Genomic DNA, 16,054 nt, shown 5'->3' with positions numbered 1-16,054 from the left:
TACATAGTAGCCTTTAGATATTTGATAACAACCTTTCCATCACCTTTAATTGTCTCTTTAGGCTAAGATTTGCTGGTTCCCACATTATCAAGGTTACCCATCTATGGATATAATTTAACTTGTCAATATTCCTCTTAAAAGGTGGTGTGCAGGGCTTCCCTGGTGGCCCAGTGGTAAAGAATCTGCCTGCCAATGCAGGAGACACAGGTTAGATCCCTGGTCTGGGAAGATCCCTTGTGCCACAGATCAACTGTGTGCCACAGCTCTTGAGCCTATGCTCTGGCTCTGCAGCTAATGAGCCCGTGTGCTGCAACTACTGAAGCCCACATGCCCGTGTGTTCTGCCATGAGAAGTCACCGTAATGAGAAGCCTGCACGCTGCAACAAAGAACAGCCACAACTCAGTGCAACTACAGAAAAACCGGTGCAGCAACAAAGGCCCAGAATAGCCAAAAATAAACAAATAAAATTATTTTCAAAAAAAGTGGTATACAGAAGTGATTTGCAGACTTCAATAGATGATATAGCAGGGAACATAATTTCCTCTGATAAGGACATTATGTTTTATAAATTATGCCTACATTTAATTTATTATATTGCATTAACATTTTAAAAGGGTTTCATCACAGGTAGATTAAGGTTCTATGGGTCCTAAATCTTATATAACTTTAGAGATTCTTTAAAAGAATAAAACGACACATGTGAAGTTAGTTTTAAGGTCTGCATAGTTTCAAGACCTGTGTAGTTTCAAGTCCTCATTTCATTGTAAATCTGCCTGAAAGTTTATAATAGTATTGTCTCATAATATTCCCTGGTCTTCTTTACCAGAACTGCTTTCTAGTCAGACTTCCTCTCTGTGGTAGTTAACATACCCTATTAAGTTTTACTTGAGTACTTAGCATAGAGGGCATTAAGTAAGTTAACTCATGTGTGGGACAGAGAACAATCCCTGGCACACAAAGCATGCAATAAATGTTAGATTTTATTGTTTTTATTATTCATTGGCAGGATCTTAGCAAGTAACTTATCTTCCTGACTCTTATTTTCTTTGATGTAATGAAGATAACACTTGCCCTGCCTTTTTCATAAAACTCCTGTGAGGATCAAAAGATAAAATGTTAATACGCTTTGTTAACTGAAAATATCATACATGTGAAAGGTATTGTAACTGGTGTTTCATTTGACATTGGTAATTTCAGAAAAGACTGTTAAGGTAAGAAAAGATTTGACTTTGGCCGAGGTGGAGTCTTTAAAGATCTCAGTTGAGGTGGGAGGAGGCAAAGAACAAGAGGTACATGTGTGGCAGACGCTGGAGGCAATGACCAGGACAAGCCCGACCGACATGCCAACTTTCAGAGAAGAAGAAATGAGTAGAATCTGAGAGAAAGCGATCTAATTATACAAAAGCACCGGAAGAAATCGTCTGTGTGTCTTTCCACAACTGGCCTGAACCTCGGGTTTCTAGCTTTTTTTCCCCTGCCACATTCTGCTCTGCAGTCCAGGCTTCTAGGACCCTGCCTGGAGATCTACCCACACTTTGGGTTCAGTATAAAAGCCCCTCTTCCAGGGGGCTTCCCCAATCCCTCCCGTGCCTCGTACAGGAGGAATAAACGGTTCCCTTTCACTGTCCTCTCTGTGAAAGCACTTCTTCCACTCTAGACAGAGGAGAACCTAGTTTTCCTTATTTCTGTTTCACCAGGGCCTAGCTTGGGGTCTGCCACCGAAGAGGTGCTCAAGAAAGGTTTAGTCAGTGGATTCACTTTTAGAAATAACTTTGGAAGTTGATAAAAGGGCATTTAATATCTGGATGCGCGGGTTAAGAGCGGCTTGAACGCAGGCATCAGCAGTCATTATCTAGGGTAGCTCCCAGGGCGAGTCGCGTCCTTTCCGCTCTGGGTACCCGGCGACTGCGAGCCGCTAATCCCGCTGAAAGAGTCGGTCGGACTAGCGGGGGCGGGGGCGTGGCCTGGGCGTAGGGGGCGTGTCATGGCCCGCGGGGGTTTCCGCACCAGGGGCGCGTCCGGCGGGGATGCGGGAGGAGCTTCCGCCGCGAGGGGGCGGGGCTGGAGCGCTAGTCCTCTGACGGCCCCAGCCAGGGAATTTCAATTTGAAACCTAGCGGAGGGAGGAGGCGGGCGCGGCGGGCCGGCGACTGGGGCTGAAGCGGGACTGGTCCCGGCGGCTAGCGAGCTCCTGAGTGCGGCGTCCGGGTAAGGAGGCGTGCGGAGCCGCGGAATGGCTGGTCCGGGACGGGGGAATCCCGGGGCCGAGCGTCTGGTCTCTGAGGATCTGCAGGGGCGGCTCGGATTTTTCCTGTGGCTGCAGCTGGGAAGCTGATCCCGGGCAGGAAGCGGTGGCGGGACGGTCCCACCGGGAGGGGGAGGGCTGCCGGTGTTGGGGTTTTCTGCGGCTCCCCGTCTGCCCTCCTCCCCATTCCCGACCCGGAGACCGGTCCTGTTACTACAGGCCGGATCTCCGCTTCCCCGCTCCACTGCGGTCCCCCTGCTTCTCCCTTCGTGAGAGCGGGGGCCGCGTCTGGTCGGCGCCGAGAGAGGTGGGGGCACGGTGAGGACTGCGCCGGCCCCGTGGGGGTGCCGTGGGCTCAGGGTCACGCGTCCCGGGCCCCGCGGCGCGGCTGCAAGAGGGATCCGGCTCCATCCTGGGCGCGGGCCGCGGCGCGCGAGTCTGTTCCGATGCGGAGCGGCCCCCTCCTTCCGGGCCGGGGGCACGCGGCGGCGGCAGCGTTGCCCTTCAGCAGGATGGTTTTGGAAGAGGAAACGCGAGCCGAGGACGCCACGCGTCCCGGGGGGGGCCGCGCGCCTGGGCGCTCAGGGTAGCTGGGTTCGGGCGGCGTCACTCGCTCGGTCCCTCCAGACGCGGACCTCCCGACCAAAGTGGAGAGAAACTCACGTTTTGCTCTCTGATCCTTGTAGTCCAGGCACCCAGGTCGTCTCACCAGCGATGGCTTATTTTTCTCCTCTGTTTGACGGCAGAGTGGGGAGCATTTTTAGTTGCGCTGCTGGGGTAAGGACCAGGAGCGAGCAGGATTGGAATCAGAGTCTAAATCCCCAGCAGGAGTCCCTGCTCCGGGCAGCTCGGGAAGACGTCGGTCGGAATTTCTGAGATCTCTCATCTCCCTTGAGGTCAGGGTGTTTTGGCGAGGTTAGAACAGCCCTTGCCTAGTCTATTATTTTGGGGAGGGGGTCTGTGTGGATCCTTCCTTCTGACTTAGGACGCCTTAAATTGCATTCCCCATGAACAGCACAGCTGGCCGTTTTTAAGAGCTCTAGTGGGGTGAGAGGGAAGGAAGAACCTAGAGGATCTGTGAATATAGGTTCTCTTTTCTGAATCACATCCTTTCCTCAGTTTTTTTGAACTTCTCGCATCTGAAATGGCACGTGTATGCCAGGCGTCTTGTTCTTGTTACTGTTATTTAAGCTTTTTCTTTTTTTTAAAATGAATCTTAACAGTTTATCCTTTATTCTGGCATTTTTCTTCAGTTCTCTTTTTATTTTTCCCTTGTTTTTTCCTTCTTTCACCGGAATCAGCTATTTCTGTATTCTCTATTTATAATACTGTATGGAGAATTTGAGTTTTAACTCGCGTCCTATCACATTTCCTCTTGGGTTTAGCACTTGAGGGAAACTGAGTCAGTTCCTTGGCCGCAGGAACTGGGATTTAAAATTCTGTCTGTGAACAGGTTTTACTCGGAAACGAATAGTACTTAATCCTATTCAGTTTCCGTTTGCGGGACTCGGCTGTGAGAAATCACAATCTTGGATTGTGATAAGGGCCAGCTGAGTACATCCATCAGGCTGACACAGCTTTTAAAGAGCTAGGTTGTGTCACCTGTCAGAGCTCCAAGGGTCAGTCCTAAAATTCAGTTGAAGAAATCACTGTCAAATCTCAGATGTCTACTTTATAGAGGTTATTGGAGAACTGTACAAGTGGTAATGACTTGGAACAATGGAGTGGATTTAGGGCTAATTTAATCCTACCCTGTCTTCCTCACTTCTTGGGCAGAATTCCCACTGAAGTCAGTAGTGGTCTTGTGTGCAGAAGGACTGCTGAGAACAAGAGGCTGCTCATTTAGAGTAACAGGAGGGGACAGTTTCTTCCCTTTTAAAACACCCCTCTTTAAGAAAGACCTAGTCATAACAGTGCTTTAATCTTTTATTTCTAGTCAAAGTTAGACCTTCCAGAGAAAATAAGTGTTTGAGTGGAGCCCTCAACTTCAGATTCTTGATATCTAAATTGGATGGGGATTGCCTAAAACAATTAAAAGTGATTAAAAAATCATTTAATGAATTTCAGTAAAATTATTACTAACTTCAATAAAAAAATTTAAACTGCTATATAGTATTCTCAACTGGGTATGTATATTAAACTGGGTGTACGTATATATATTAAAACTGGGTATGTATATTAAAATCTGAAAATTAATTCCAAGTGAAAAGGAGCAGATTTGCAGATTTAGGAGACAAATGCGAAGAGAAGCCCATCCTCAAACAACTATAGAAATATAAAAAAAGAGAATTCAGATAGCCCTTGCTGTATTTGGAGAGGTACCTTTCAGTTCAGTTTTGTGTACATACAGGCTTTAATGACTGGGCCCATCATTAGATTTGGAGGTTTCTAAGTTAGTTTTGTGTGGATCTGAGTTGGTAAGCTTGTTAGGTCCTTTGCTTCTTAAGTAACGTTCTTGTGGTTTACCCTTTCCAAATTACCCGTTCGAAAGAACTGAGTTTGGAAAACCTATCCAGTCACCAGATCTTAAAAATAGATTTTTTAAAAATCAGAACCATGTCCACGTGGACTTCCCAACCACTTGCTTTCAACTAAAAATACTTGCAAAGATGACAAAGCAGTCCTTAACTGGAATATTTATTGGTAAAATTACTCTGTGATTTAGTAATATTGTATAGTTATGTTTAAGTTCGGGTTTTGCCCTGAATCACCACTCTCATATAACTGACTAGAGAACTACAAAGGTTCTGTCTTTGTCATTTTATTTAGGAATGTGGGGTTTATGTTTTATATAGCCGAATGCTAAATATTTTTGAAGATTTGGTTTTGTTTCTGTTTCCACAGGAAAGCATAGGCCTTTTTCTTTTGTTTTTTGAACTGACATATGTGTGGACTTTCTGAAGAAGTATGAATTGCTAGTATCTGTATAAGGCATTAATATAGTTTATAGGGATCAATATTGCTGAGGATCCAGTTTTGCATTTCTGAACGTCTATATTGTTTACTCGGAGAAAACAAAGGAAATATGCTGACCTCCCCCCCCCCCCACCCCCACCTTTATTTAGAAACACATCCAGTGGCCTTGTTTGTTTTTTTCAGATTCAGAATTACTGTACCTAACCACCGGCTACCCTTACACATTTAAAAGCTTCAAGTAAATGTTTATGCTGGCTTCAGTACTCAGCAAATACTAGCCAAACTCTAATTTACTGCCCGTTTATAGAATCTTGGAATCTCAGGGCTGGACCTTTAGGAGTCAGCAGATCCACTCTCAGCCCTTTCCCCTCAACACACAAACATTTCCAGCCTCTTTGGAAGGCCTCAGTACATAGAAGATTTGTATATGATTCCCCCACAGATTCCAGACAGAGTGCCCTTTGGGAATGCAATGTTTTGGCATAAACCAGCAACCTGATACTCATAAGATTTCTATCATTCCTCTGACAGAGCACTGCCCCAGATTAAAATCTAAAATGGAGTCAGTGCCTGGTATCCTTAAGAATAGGGGAATGGCTTCCAAGTGTAAATACTATTGTTACTTAGATGTTACAGGTGAGCCAAAAAGGAAATAATTTCTAGTATCAACTAGAAATAAATGGTGATGGTTAATGTTTTAAAAAATTTTTTTCCATAAAGTATGTATATTTTATATGAGAAAGGGAGTCCATTTGTAGAGTTATGTGAAGTACCTATAACATTGTTGGTACTTAATAATTTGATGAATTAATTTATTGAAACTTTATGTAATATGTTGGAAGTGCATTTAGTGAGCGTTTTTTGAAAGTTGGAATTAACATTGTAGAATCTGGTACGGTTGCATGTAGAAATGTTATGTAGGTTATATTTCATAGAGAGGATTTGGTTTTCTTACTCTTATTATTTCCTCTTGTTCTGTGGTTGGCTTAATCTATATGGGTTTCTTAGATGCATGTTTTTCATGTCTAGGAGGGTAGATAACCTGTACTTTATTTTCCTAAATATCTGGTGGTTGGGATATCATTGATTTAAATGAGAATGTTAGTGATTTTTCTCAATTTTCTCATTTTTTTTTAAGTGATGTTGCTTTCCCCTTTGTATGGGGTAGACCTCAGGTGGCTTATGAGTACATCCATACTGCTTCTGCTTTTTAAAAATAATTATTTATTAAATGGTTGTGCTGGGGCTTTGTTACTGTCTGTGGGCTTTCTCTAGCTGTGGTGCACAGGCATCGCAGTGGCTTCTGTTGTGGAGCACAGGCTCTAGAGTTTAGGCTCAGTAGTTGTGGTCTGTGGGCTTAGCTGCTCTGAAGCACGTGGAGTCTTCCCGGAACCCATGTCCCCTGCATTGGCTGGCAGATTCTTAACCTCTGGACTACCAGGGAAGTCCCTTCTGCTTTTTGTTTCCCCCGCAAAGATTGGATTTGGACTAATTTCATATACTTAGTTACTTTAAAAATAGAAATATGTTTTCGTATCACATATGCTCTGCATTTTGGTATTATTATTTTTTACTCCAGTGTATTGTGCATGTGTGCTAAGTAGCTTTAGTTGTATTCGACTCTTTGTGACCCTGTGGACTGTAGCCTGTCAGGCTCCTCTGTCCATGGGAATTCTCCAGGCGAGAATACTGGAATGGGTTGCCATTTCTTCCTCTAGAGGATCTTCCCGGGGATTGAACCTGCATCTCTTATGTCTCCTGTTCTTTACCACTAGTGGCACCTTGGAAGCCCGATATCTAGTGTATTAGATAGAGCCATAAAGGTCTAAATGTATATAGATTGCCTCAGAAATAATCTTTATAGTAATATGAAATCAACTTGAAGAATAAGAATTATCTTTTTATTTGCTCTGAGAACTATCATAAGTAAGATTTGCTTTAGTAGCCCAGCGGACATTTCACCTTTGTAACTAAGTTGGGTGTCATGGGGATGGATGGTTTTAGTTCTTTCCAGGTTAAGAACCAGAGGGCATGGAAAGAGTTCCAAAATGATTTTGTCACATGTTCATCTGTAGTACCTTGTCTAGGTCAGTTAGGGGAGTTCATGGTATTGATATTTAAACTAAATTGTTCATATTTTTACCAAAAAGCCAGCTTCCTCTTGCTTTGCTCTTTTTATGGCCTTTATGTCTACTCTGTGAAAGAATTTTCAATACTTGAAGACTTATGTTACCCTCTAATTGCCTTTTCCCAAGAAAATTGTGATTTAAAAAACTTTGCACATAAGTCTAATTACCAACTCTCTAATCATTTGTTTCCAAGCTCTGAATTCAGGTTTCTAGACCTCCTGATGAGAGTTGGAGCTGGACCTACCACCATGATAAAAAAGTGCTAAGTTTAATCATGTTTTTGAGTTTCCTGTAGTCTATTCATATATGTACACATCCCAGCATCCTGAAGCTACTAAATTAATATGTAATTTACACTTTGCTATAATTCTTACATCTTTTCCATTTTGTCTAGTTAGTCTACTTGTTTTTCACCTTCACTTCATCTCCCTAAGGTACCAGAAGGGAGGGTGAGAATCATTTAGTTTAGATTCTTGACCTTGAGGTGAGAAGTATGGGTTTAGTGGGGAAGGTGTTGCCCAGGGTGAGTGGGCCCCATGGGTTCATGAACTGCCTGAGACTGTTAAGTAAAGTGCGTGTGTGTGTGTGTGTGTCAGAGAGAGAGGGATTTTCGGGAGGAGATTTTGAAAGGGTTTTGGGAAATAAAAACTGCTGATGTAGTTCTGTTCTTATTTTTGAGATTAGAGAATCAAAGTCTTAAGAGATTTCCTTTTTGTGTGTGTGTGTTACCCCATTGCACTTTCATGCCCCCACTATTGTGCTTATTTCCTTTCAGTTGAATTCTTTTAGTTGTCCCATTTTAGCCCATTGTCAAGGTTAAACTAAATTCTGATATAATATTGACCTCTCATTTTCTTACCTTGAACTTAATGTGCCGTTATTTCCTTACAAATTTCTTTGGTGAAAATATTAATTAGAAGAGATCAGTGACAAGTCCACACTTTGGTGTTGGTTAGACTGCCGTTTATGCCAGTGGAACGTTAGGTAAAATACTTTTCAAGGCCTCAGTTTCCTTATCTTCACTGTGGGGATTAATAATCATAACCTGCCTCAGAAAGTTAGAAGAGGACTAAATGAGCTAGTGCTTATAAAACACTTCACACAGGGCCTGGCTTCTGTGAAATTGTTAGGTTAGGAAAAGATCTAGTGGGTTTCATGTAAATACGTGTAAGCAGTTTTTTTTTTTCTTTTTTTGCAGTGATCAGGAATAATTATCTGTGTGGAAGTACAGTCTTTGATATGAAACTGTAATTTCCTATGGTGATCACAAGTTAAAACCACTTTTTTCACAATTTCAGTACGGTATCTCTAGAATTTTTTTTAACAAACTACCCACTGCTTTTGGCAGTGTTTAAAAAGCATATAGGTGGCAAAACTGTTTGGATCTAATTTCAGTATCACAGACAGATTGCAGTCTTTTTTATTATGTTGCTGGAGGTAACTGATTTGGAGTGTAAAATTTGTATGTATATGCTATCGTATTATAACTTCCTCTGTAACTGCAGTGAGCTTGGTGCAAGAAAGTTGTTAATGAAATTTTTATTGATAGTGTTTAAACCTCTACATATGGCATTAAAATATGACCTTTTTACATCCAGTACATCTTTTTGTACATGAAGTAGATCTGCAGACATATTTTCCCCGTAACAGTGTTTTAACTTTCAGTTAGTCAACAACATTAAGAAATCAGGAGGTTTCACAGAAATATCTTTTTTAAAAAAGAAATTTATTTATTTATTTATTGGGCTGTGCAAGGTCTTAGTTGTGGCATGCCAACTCAGTTGTGGCGCGTAGGTTGTAGTTCCCACACCAGGACTCTGACCTCGACCCCCTACATTGGGAGCATGGAGTCTTAGCCACTGGACTACCAGGAAAGTCACAGAAATATCTTCATTTTAGATTTCTCTGGGGAAATTGGAGGACCTTGGCAAAACTGGGCCCACACTCCTCTCTTGGAATGCTGAGTTCCTGCCCCACCTAGCACAGATCATGCTCTTCGTACTTTGCCCAAGTCCCTCCCATTTTCCTTCAGATTACCGCTGGACCTTTTCATTCATTTGCATCAAATACCTGGCTCTTTTACGCTATTGAGTTGAAAACTTGACAACTCAATGAGTTTTCATTGTGTAAGTGAAATGAATTTCAGTAAATGAGATGTAAATTCAGTAAAATGAGATGAATCTCTTTTTACTAAATAGCAATTTTGGAAGATACATCTCTGTGACCTTCAAGAAGGTGTCCTGGGCAGTGGGGCTTTTCTACCTTTAGGGCCAGAGGTCATTCCCCACGTCTCCCTTAGCAAAGGCTGACCTCAGCTCACAGTCAGTCATGGTTTCTGGAGCCTAGCAGGCAGTAGACCCTCAGTCAGATGTGGAAAGTATACTCTTTGGAGGTTCTTCCCAGAGTTTGTCACTCCTTCTCAGAAGCAGATTGCCTGGTTCTCTGAAGCCTCGTGTGACACTGCTGTACCCCATAGCTGTACCTTGTTTGTATGTTATTCAGGTTCTTTAGAGGACCTTTTTTTTTCATTTCATCATTCAATATTTTGGTGTATATATCTAGGAAGATAACTCTTTGGTAGACACGACTGGTATACCATCATCACACTGAAAATTATTTAATTTCATCAAATATTCAATTTTTGATATTCAAAGCTCTAATTATCTAAAGTATCAATTTTTGAAAAAGCTTGTTTGAATCCAGATTAGGTTAAGATCCTCATGTTATGATTGGTTGGTACATCTTTTTTAGCATTTTATGTAGGAGTATAGTTGGTTAACAATGTGTGTTAGCTCTGGTGTGCAACAGAGTGATTCAGTTATACATATGCATGTATCTTCTTTTTCAAATTCTTTTCCCATTTAGGTTGTTTGGTTAGTGTATCTTCTAAGACTGATAAGCTCTAGTTTCCCCTTTCTCTATTTCTCCCTGCAGTAGTTTGTATGTTGAAGAAATTTGATTAGTTGTTTTATGTGGTTTCTCACAGTGTGAATTTTGCTGATTTCAGCCCTCTAGTGGAGAAGGCAATGGCACCCCACTCCAGTACTCCTGCCTGGAAAATCCCATGGACGGAGGAGCCTGGTAGGCTGCAGTCCATGAGGTCGTGAAGAGTCAGACACGACTGAGGGACCTCACTTTCACGCATTGGAGAAGGAAATGGCAACCCACTCCAGTGTTCTTGCCTGGAGAATCCTGGGGACAGGGGAGCCTGGTGGGCTGCTGTCCATGGGGTCGCACAGAGTCGGACATGACTGAAGCGCCTTAGCAGCAGCAGCAGCAGTGTAATTAACCTGTTCCTTTTCCTTTGTATTTTCTTTAAATACGTAGTTGGATATATGAAATTGGTCTAATTCAGTTTCTTTATTTTCTTTCTTCCTGTTTTTATACTATTCCTCCATGATGTAGGCTTCGGTTTGACACTTCTTGCTTGCCTTCCATCCAGCCTTCATCCTGGCTGGAGGTGCTGTCCCATCAGCTGTGTTGCCTTCTTTGTCTGTGCTGGACAAGTGCATTTTATGCTTGTGGCTTAGCCTTGTTCTAGGTTTCATTGTATGTCATCTGATAAGGCTGGAAGCATTGATAATAAACATGTGAAAAAGGAAGAAAATCAACCTTTGGAGCACAGACTGAACAACAGCCAGCTACTGTAGTTGGTGCTTTATACATGTTAATATCCCCAATCCTTCTTATAACAACACCTTGAAATAGCTGGTATGCTCATTTTACAGATGAAAAATTGAGGCTTAAAACCAGAATAATTTGCTCAAGGGCACCCAGCTTGTGTGCTGCTAAAACTTCTGTTTCTTCTGCAGGGGAGGGTGAGTTACTTGCTTTAATTGATTAATGCTTATTACTCTGTAGAACTTGAAGATTTCAGAAATTTATTGGCATCTACAGTATCTGACTTAACAAAAGGGAAACTTGTTTTCCTAACTGGTTTTCCGCCTTCTAGTTTCTTTTGTTATGGTGTGGTTATGAAGCAGAGTCCTACTTTTAGCTGCATGATTCTTGACTCAAGCTGGAATGGCGAGAGCCCTCCTTCATCTTGTTTTTCACATTAGTGTAATGTTGGCAGGCTGATGTTTCAATGTAAGAAAAATGGCCCAGAGTATAAAACACATCAGAATAAAATGTGTGCCTCCTTCCTTTTCAGTTTTTATTTTTCAAGCAGTTTTACACTTTTTGCTACTTCATTCACGGTGCAAATGGCATTCCCCAGGGGGCTAGTATATAATTTAGAAAGTCAGGTACTAGTGTAGGGATTATAAAGAAAAGCAGCAGACACCTGCTTTTCATGTCCCTTCATGACAGATTTCTGCTCCTTAGAGGCAACTACTTTCAGTTGTCTTGGTTTTATTATCTGTGTTTTGTTTAAAACCATGATTTTCTTGCTTTTTCAATTTTAGACAGTAGTAGCTGTTGACTTTCCACCTTGGATGGAGTTAGTCTCCTTTACTGACTCCCTCCTCCCCAACACAGATACACACTTTTCTCTCTTTCTACAACACATACAGTCAGCAGCCAAGCTGTGTATCCTGCTTTGGCTGCATATACTTTCTTTTACAACTTTTTGCTTCATCCTGAAGTTAATTGCCTACTTCTTCCTCATTTGTGTAGTTTTCTTTGTTGCTATCCTTAATTTAACTCTAAACTGTGTTGAAAACTATATTGCAAACCATTTTCATTTTTTTACTAAGGACATCCTTCCCGGGCTGGTTTATTTCTAGAACTGCTTTGCAGTTGTATTCTGTGCCTGTGTGTGTGCTGTCACTTCAGTCGTGTCCAACTCTTTGCAACCCAATGGACTGTAGCCCGCCAGGCTCCTCTATCCTTGGGATTTTCCAGGCAAAAATACTGGAGTGGGTTGCCATGCTTTCCTCCATAGGATCGCTGAAATTTCTCTTTTCCTTTCTTCCTAACTTCAAGGTGCCAGACTTATTCTTTATCTCTTATTTTACATGAGTACATCCTCCAGTAGTTTCCCAACAAAGTGCAAAAAAGGTGAATTTCTTGAGACCTTGTTATTTTAAAGCAACTTTTCCCGCTCTTAAAATGCCTTTTTGTACTCTTAATTTGAATGCATTTATAGTGTGGCTGGGTATAGAATTCTAAGTTAGTGGTTACTTTCCCTCTGAATTTTGAAGGTTTTGCTTCATCATATTACTATTTTAGAGCATTCCAATGTTCTCTTGAGAAGACTGACTAGATTCTAGTTTCTGATTCTGTGTATGTGCCTAGTTTGCTTTCTCTAGAAGTTTTCAGGATTTTTATCTTTGAACTTGGTGTTTGGAAATTTCATGGTGATGTGCTATGATTTGGGAGTCTTTTACTCATTGTGCTGAGCACTCACTGGGCCCTTTCAGCTTGGAAACTCTTGTCTTTCAGAAATATTCCACTATGATAATGACTGCCTCTTTGTTCTCTGTTCTTTCTGGAACTCCTGTTAATTTGGATGTTGAATTTCCTGCAGTGCCTTCAGTTTTGTTACTTTTTTCTCTCTGATGTCATCTCTTTGTCCTTTTGTTCCCTCTTTTCGGAAATTACTTCAGTGTTTTCTTCTAATCTCTCTACTGAACTTTTTTGCTTTCCTATTTTCAAAGCTGCTCCTTGGCTGGTAAATATTCTTTCTGATAATGTCCATTTCTTTTTGTGTGTATATGGTTTCTCCAATCCTGCCCATCTTGATGTCCCCCCTTGCTTTCTCTCTGTCTGAAATGTTCTTCCCGCAGATGCCTGCACAGCTCACTGCCTTAGCTCCATCAGAGTTTGGCTTCCATGATCATTTATTTGAAACTACAACCCAGCTCCCGCCTCCTTTACCCCAGTGTGTCCTGAATCCCATGCGTTTTCTTTCTTTCTTCTGCAGTGTGTATTGCTGTCATCAGATACCCTTATATTTTCCTTTTTGTTTATTGACTCTCCTCTCACTAGAATGTATTCTTGCCTGGAGAATCCCAGGGACAGAGGAGCCTAGTGGGCTGCCATCTATGGGGTCGCACAGAGTTGGACACTACTGAAGTGACTTAGCAGCAGCAGCAGCAGCAGAATGTAAGCTGGATGAAGGCAAATCTTTCTATCTTCTTTTGTCCAGTATTTCTGGTACCTACAACAGTGCCTGTGCAGAGTAGGCACTTGGTAAATATTTGTTGACTGAGTGACTGGACCTCCCTGTTTTACTGTATAGAACCTCACCTCTGCCCTCTGAATGCAAAGTTTTTCTTCTTTAAGTTCTGTAGAGTGAACCTTTTGTCTTCTGGCTGCCAAGGTTTGATGAGAGTGTATGTGTGATTTAAACATTCCTTGCCCTTATTTCCAACAGGTCCTTGTCTTCAACTCTCTCTCATATCTCAGCCCTCAGAAGTTTCTGGAAGTTCCAGTTCCTAAGGCTCTCAGGGCTTCTCCAACAATCACATTGTTTTTGGTAGGTTCCCACCAGAATAGCAGTTCAAGCTTAGACTTTCTCTGCTCTGCTAAGTCAGTTACTTTGTACATCTGTTTTCCATCTTCTAAAATTCTATTGATATATCTCATCTGCTGGCCTGTCCCCTCCCTTTTTTTTTCTTTTTGTGGGTTTGTACCTTTTTTTTTTTTTCCTTTAATTTTCCTTCTGTCATTTAGTGTGGTTTTGGGAGTGAGCAGAAATTAACTCATGTTCAACCCACTGGTTTTAGAGTTTTCAACTGATAAAAATAAATTTCCAAGATTATTGTGGCACTCACAGTTGGTAAGAACTGCAGCCATAATAAAATTGTCCTTTTTTTTCACACCAGTAACTGAGTTGAACTTCAGTTATATATAGAGAGAAAAACAGAAAAGTCACGCGATTGAGTCAACCTCTAGGGTGGGTGGGAGTGGATGACTGATATGTCATTAAATAAGAAAGTGCTTCTTAGGAAGAGCTCAGAAAATGTACTGTATTTTTTTCTTGTGATATTTCAAGGATTAATTCAGTACACACACTTATATATTTGAATCTAGATTTAAAAATACACAATAGAAACCAATTTGATGTATATGTATCAGAATTGGAAACCTTATTATGGAATTTACTGAATATCTTAGTTTGTCTGTCTTTAGACTGACACATGATTGGCATACATAAATTTGAATATTCTTTGACTATTTAAATATTCTTTGGTTACTAGAGGAAACTTTGAACTCATGGGAGTTCTGTTAAATAAGGGTGAAAATTTTCATTACTAGAGCATAAATAGAGAGTGGGACTTATTCTAATGGAAAGACACACACATTAGGGGTTTTTGTGTGTGACTTTTGGGAAAAGTGAAACAAAAATGGAGGTTCTGAATAAGGTAGTGGCTGAAAGGTCTGAGAAGCTCTAGGATGATCCCAGGGCTCATGAGTACATGTGATTAGCGTTGGTTAAGTTGCCGAGTGGGTTTTAGCAGTTTATTAATTTAAATACTTTATACATTAATGTAGAGGATAATATAGGCAAATAAATCAGGGCAGTATCTCCCTAAAATGTGGTGGTATGTTAAAATGATTTGAGGTGGTACACAGATGAATCTTTTTCTTTTAATTGTTAAATACACATTAGTGTTTATCAGAAAAATACCCAAGTACTCAAAACTATGATTTCATTGATATTATGTACTATAAGGCTAAAGTAGGTATTTTAAAGTGACGATATAAGGATAAATGTCACATCAATAATAATACAGTGGCTGTTTGGATTTGGCAAGATGATTACTAAAGGTTGATAAACTTTGGGCAGGTAATAAGATTTCTCCTAATAGATAACAACATAAAACTGTGTATGCTGACTGTGGCATAAACTTCTGTTTCGGGTAAGGAAAGTGAGTTAGGAAGGAGTTAAACATTCTCAAAGGCATTCAGCAATTTAGTAATGGAGCTTCAGGCACAGCCAAGGTCTCCCTGTGTCCAGAGTTGTTCCCTCTAGTGTGTGTGTTCTTTTGATGTTAATGGAGTTGCCAATTGAAGTTTTCTTGGAGAACTTAGGAAGCCTGCCAAGTTTTGTAGCTGTCTGTAGCTTTTATATATTTGTATCTTGAGCCCTGAAGGTAGACAGAGCTAGGTCTTCCAAAAATAGTTCAATAAATGTGTCAACGTTTTGAAATACTATTGAAAAAACAAGGAAGTAGAAGTCCTATGGGATTATTGGAAAACGGTGCCAAATGCTTTCACAAGAATTTGAAAAGCAAATGTGGCCCGGTGGTCATATGCTAGACAATGGTGCATATTCAGCCTTCATTTTGGAGCCCATTTTTATATGATAATCTTTTACTTTTCCCCAGTACTCTCTGTTTAATCGCTTTTAGACTTTGGGAGGAAAGCTGCTAAATGAACATCTTTCTTAAAAGGTGTTCTTTAATTCACTTCTCTTAGGGAGAAAAAGGCAGACATCTTTTTTCTTAATAAAATGAGTCCAAATTGTGTATGGGAAAGGTTAGAATGCCAAGTAATGAGCTGGGTCTCTCCACTGACAAAGGAATCAAGAGTTTATCCATGGGCTTGTAACCAGAACTGTTTTTGGATCTTGGCCATTAAAATCAACATCAGTAAAGCCGGAGTCCTAATTTCCTTAATGCTAAGATTGTCTGTTTTAAATTACGCACAGAAGGGAACGTGAACATTTTTCTTCCTTCCGCCCTCTCTCCCCACCCCCAAACAGAAAAATAAAGGTGCGGGGAAGATAGTCTCCGCAAGAGCAGCTCTGCAGTGAGCGGCTGCTGTGGGGAGCGTGTGTAGTGCAGACGTGGCTCCAACTTTTCTCCTAATTGAG

The 16,054-nt window shown here is 41.2% G+C and overlaps 1 protein-coding gene across 8 annotated transcripts in view; it reads left to right on the top strand.

Moving 5' to 3' along the window:
• Positions 1-2,119: 2,119 nt before the first annotated feature.
• The window catches only part of EPB41L2 (erythrocyte membrane protein band 4.1 like 2), a 209,337-nt gene continuing 195,402 nt past the window's right edge, over positions 2,120-16,054 (top strand). For all 8 annotated transcript variants that reach the window (XM_052646061.1, XM_052646055.1, XM_052646062.1 and 5 more), the window contains exon 1: positions 2,120-2,208. The gene's annotated coding sequence lies outside the window, so the exon portion shown is untranslated. The remainder of the gene's footprint in view (positions 2,209-16,054) is intronic.

Source organism: Budorcas taxicolor, chromosome 9, assembly GCF_023091745.1.
Source record: "Budorcas taxicolor isolate Tak-1 chromosome 9, Takin1.1, whole genome shotgun sequence".
NCBI lineage: Eukaryota > Metazoa > Chordata > Mammalia > Artiodactyla > Bovidae > Budorcas > Budorcas taxicolor.
The sequence above is the reverse complement of the archived record's forward strand: the minus strand, read 5'-3'. Positions and strand labels throughout refer to the sequence as shown.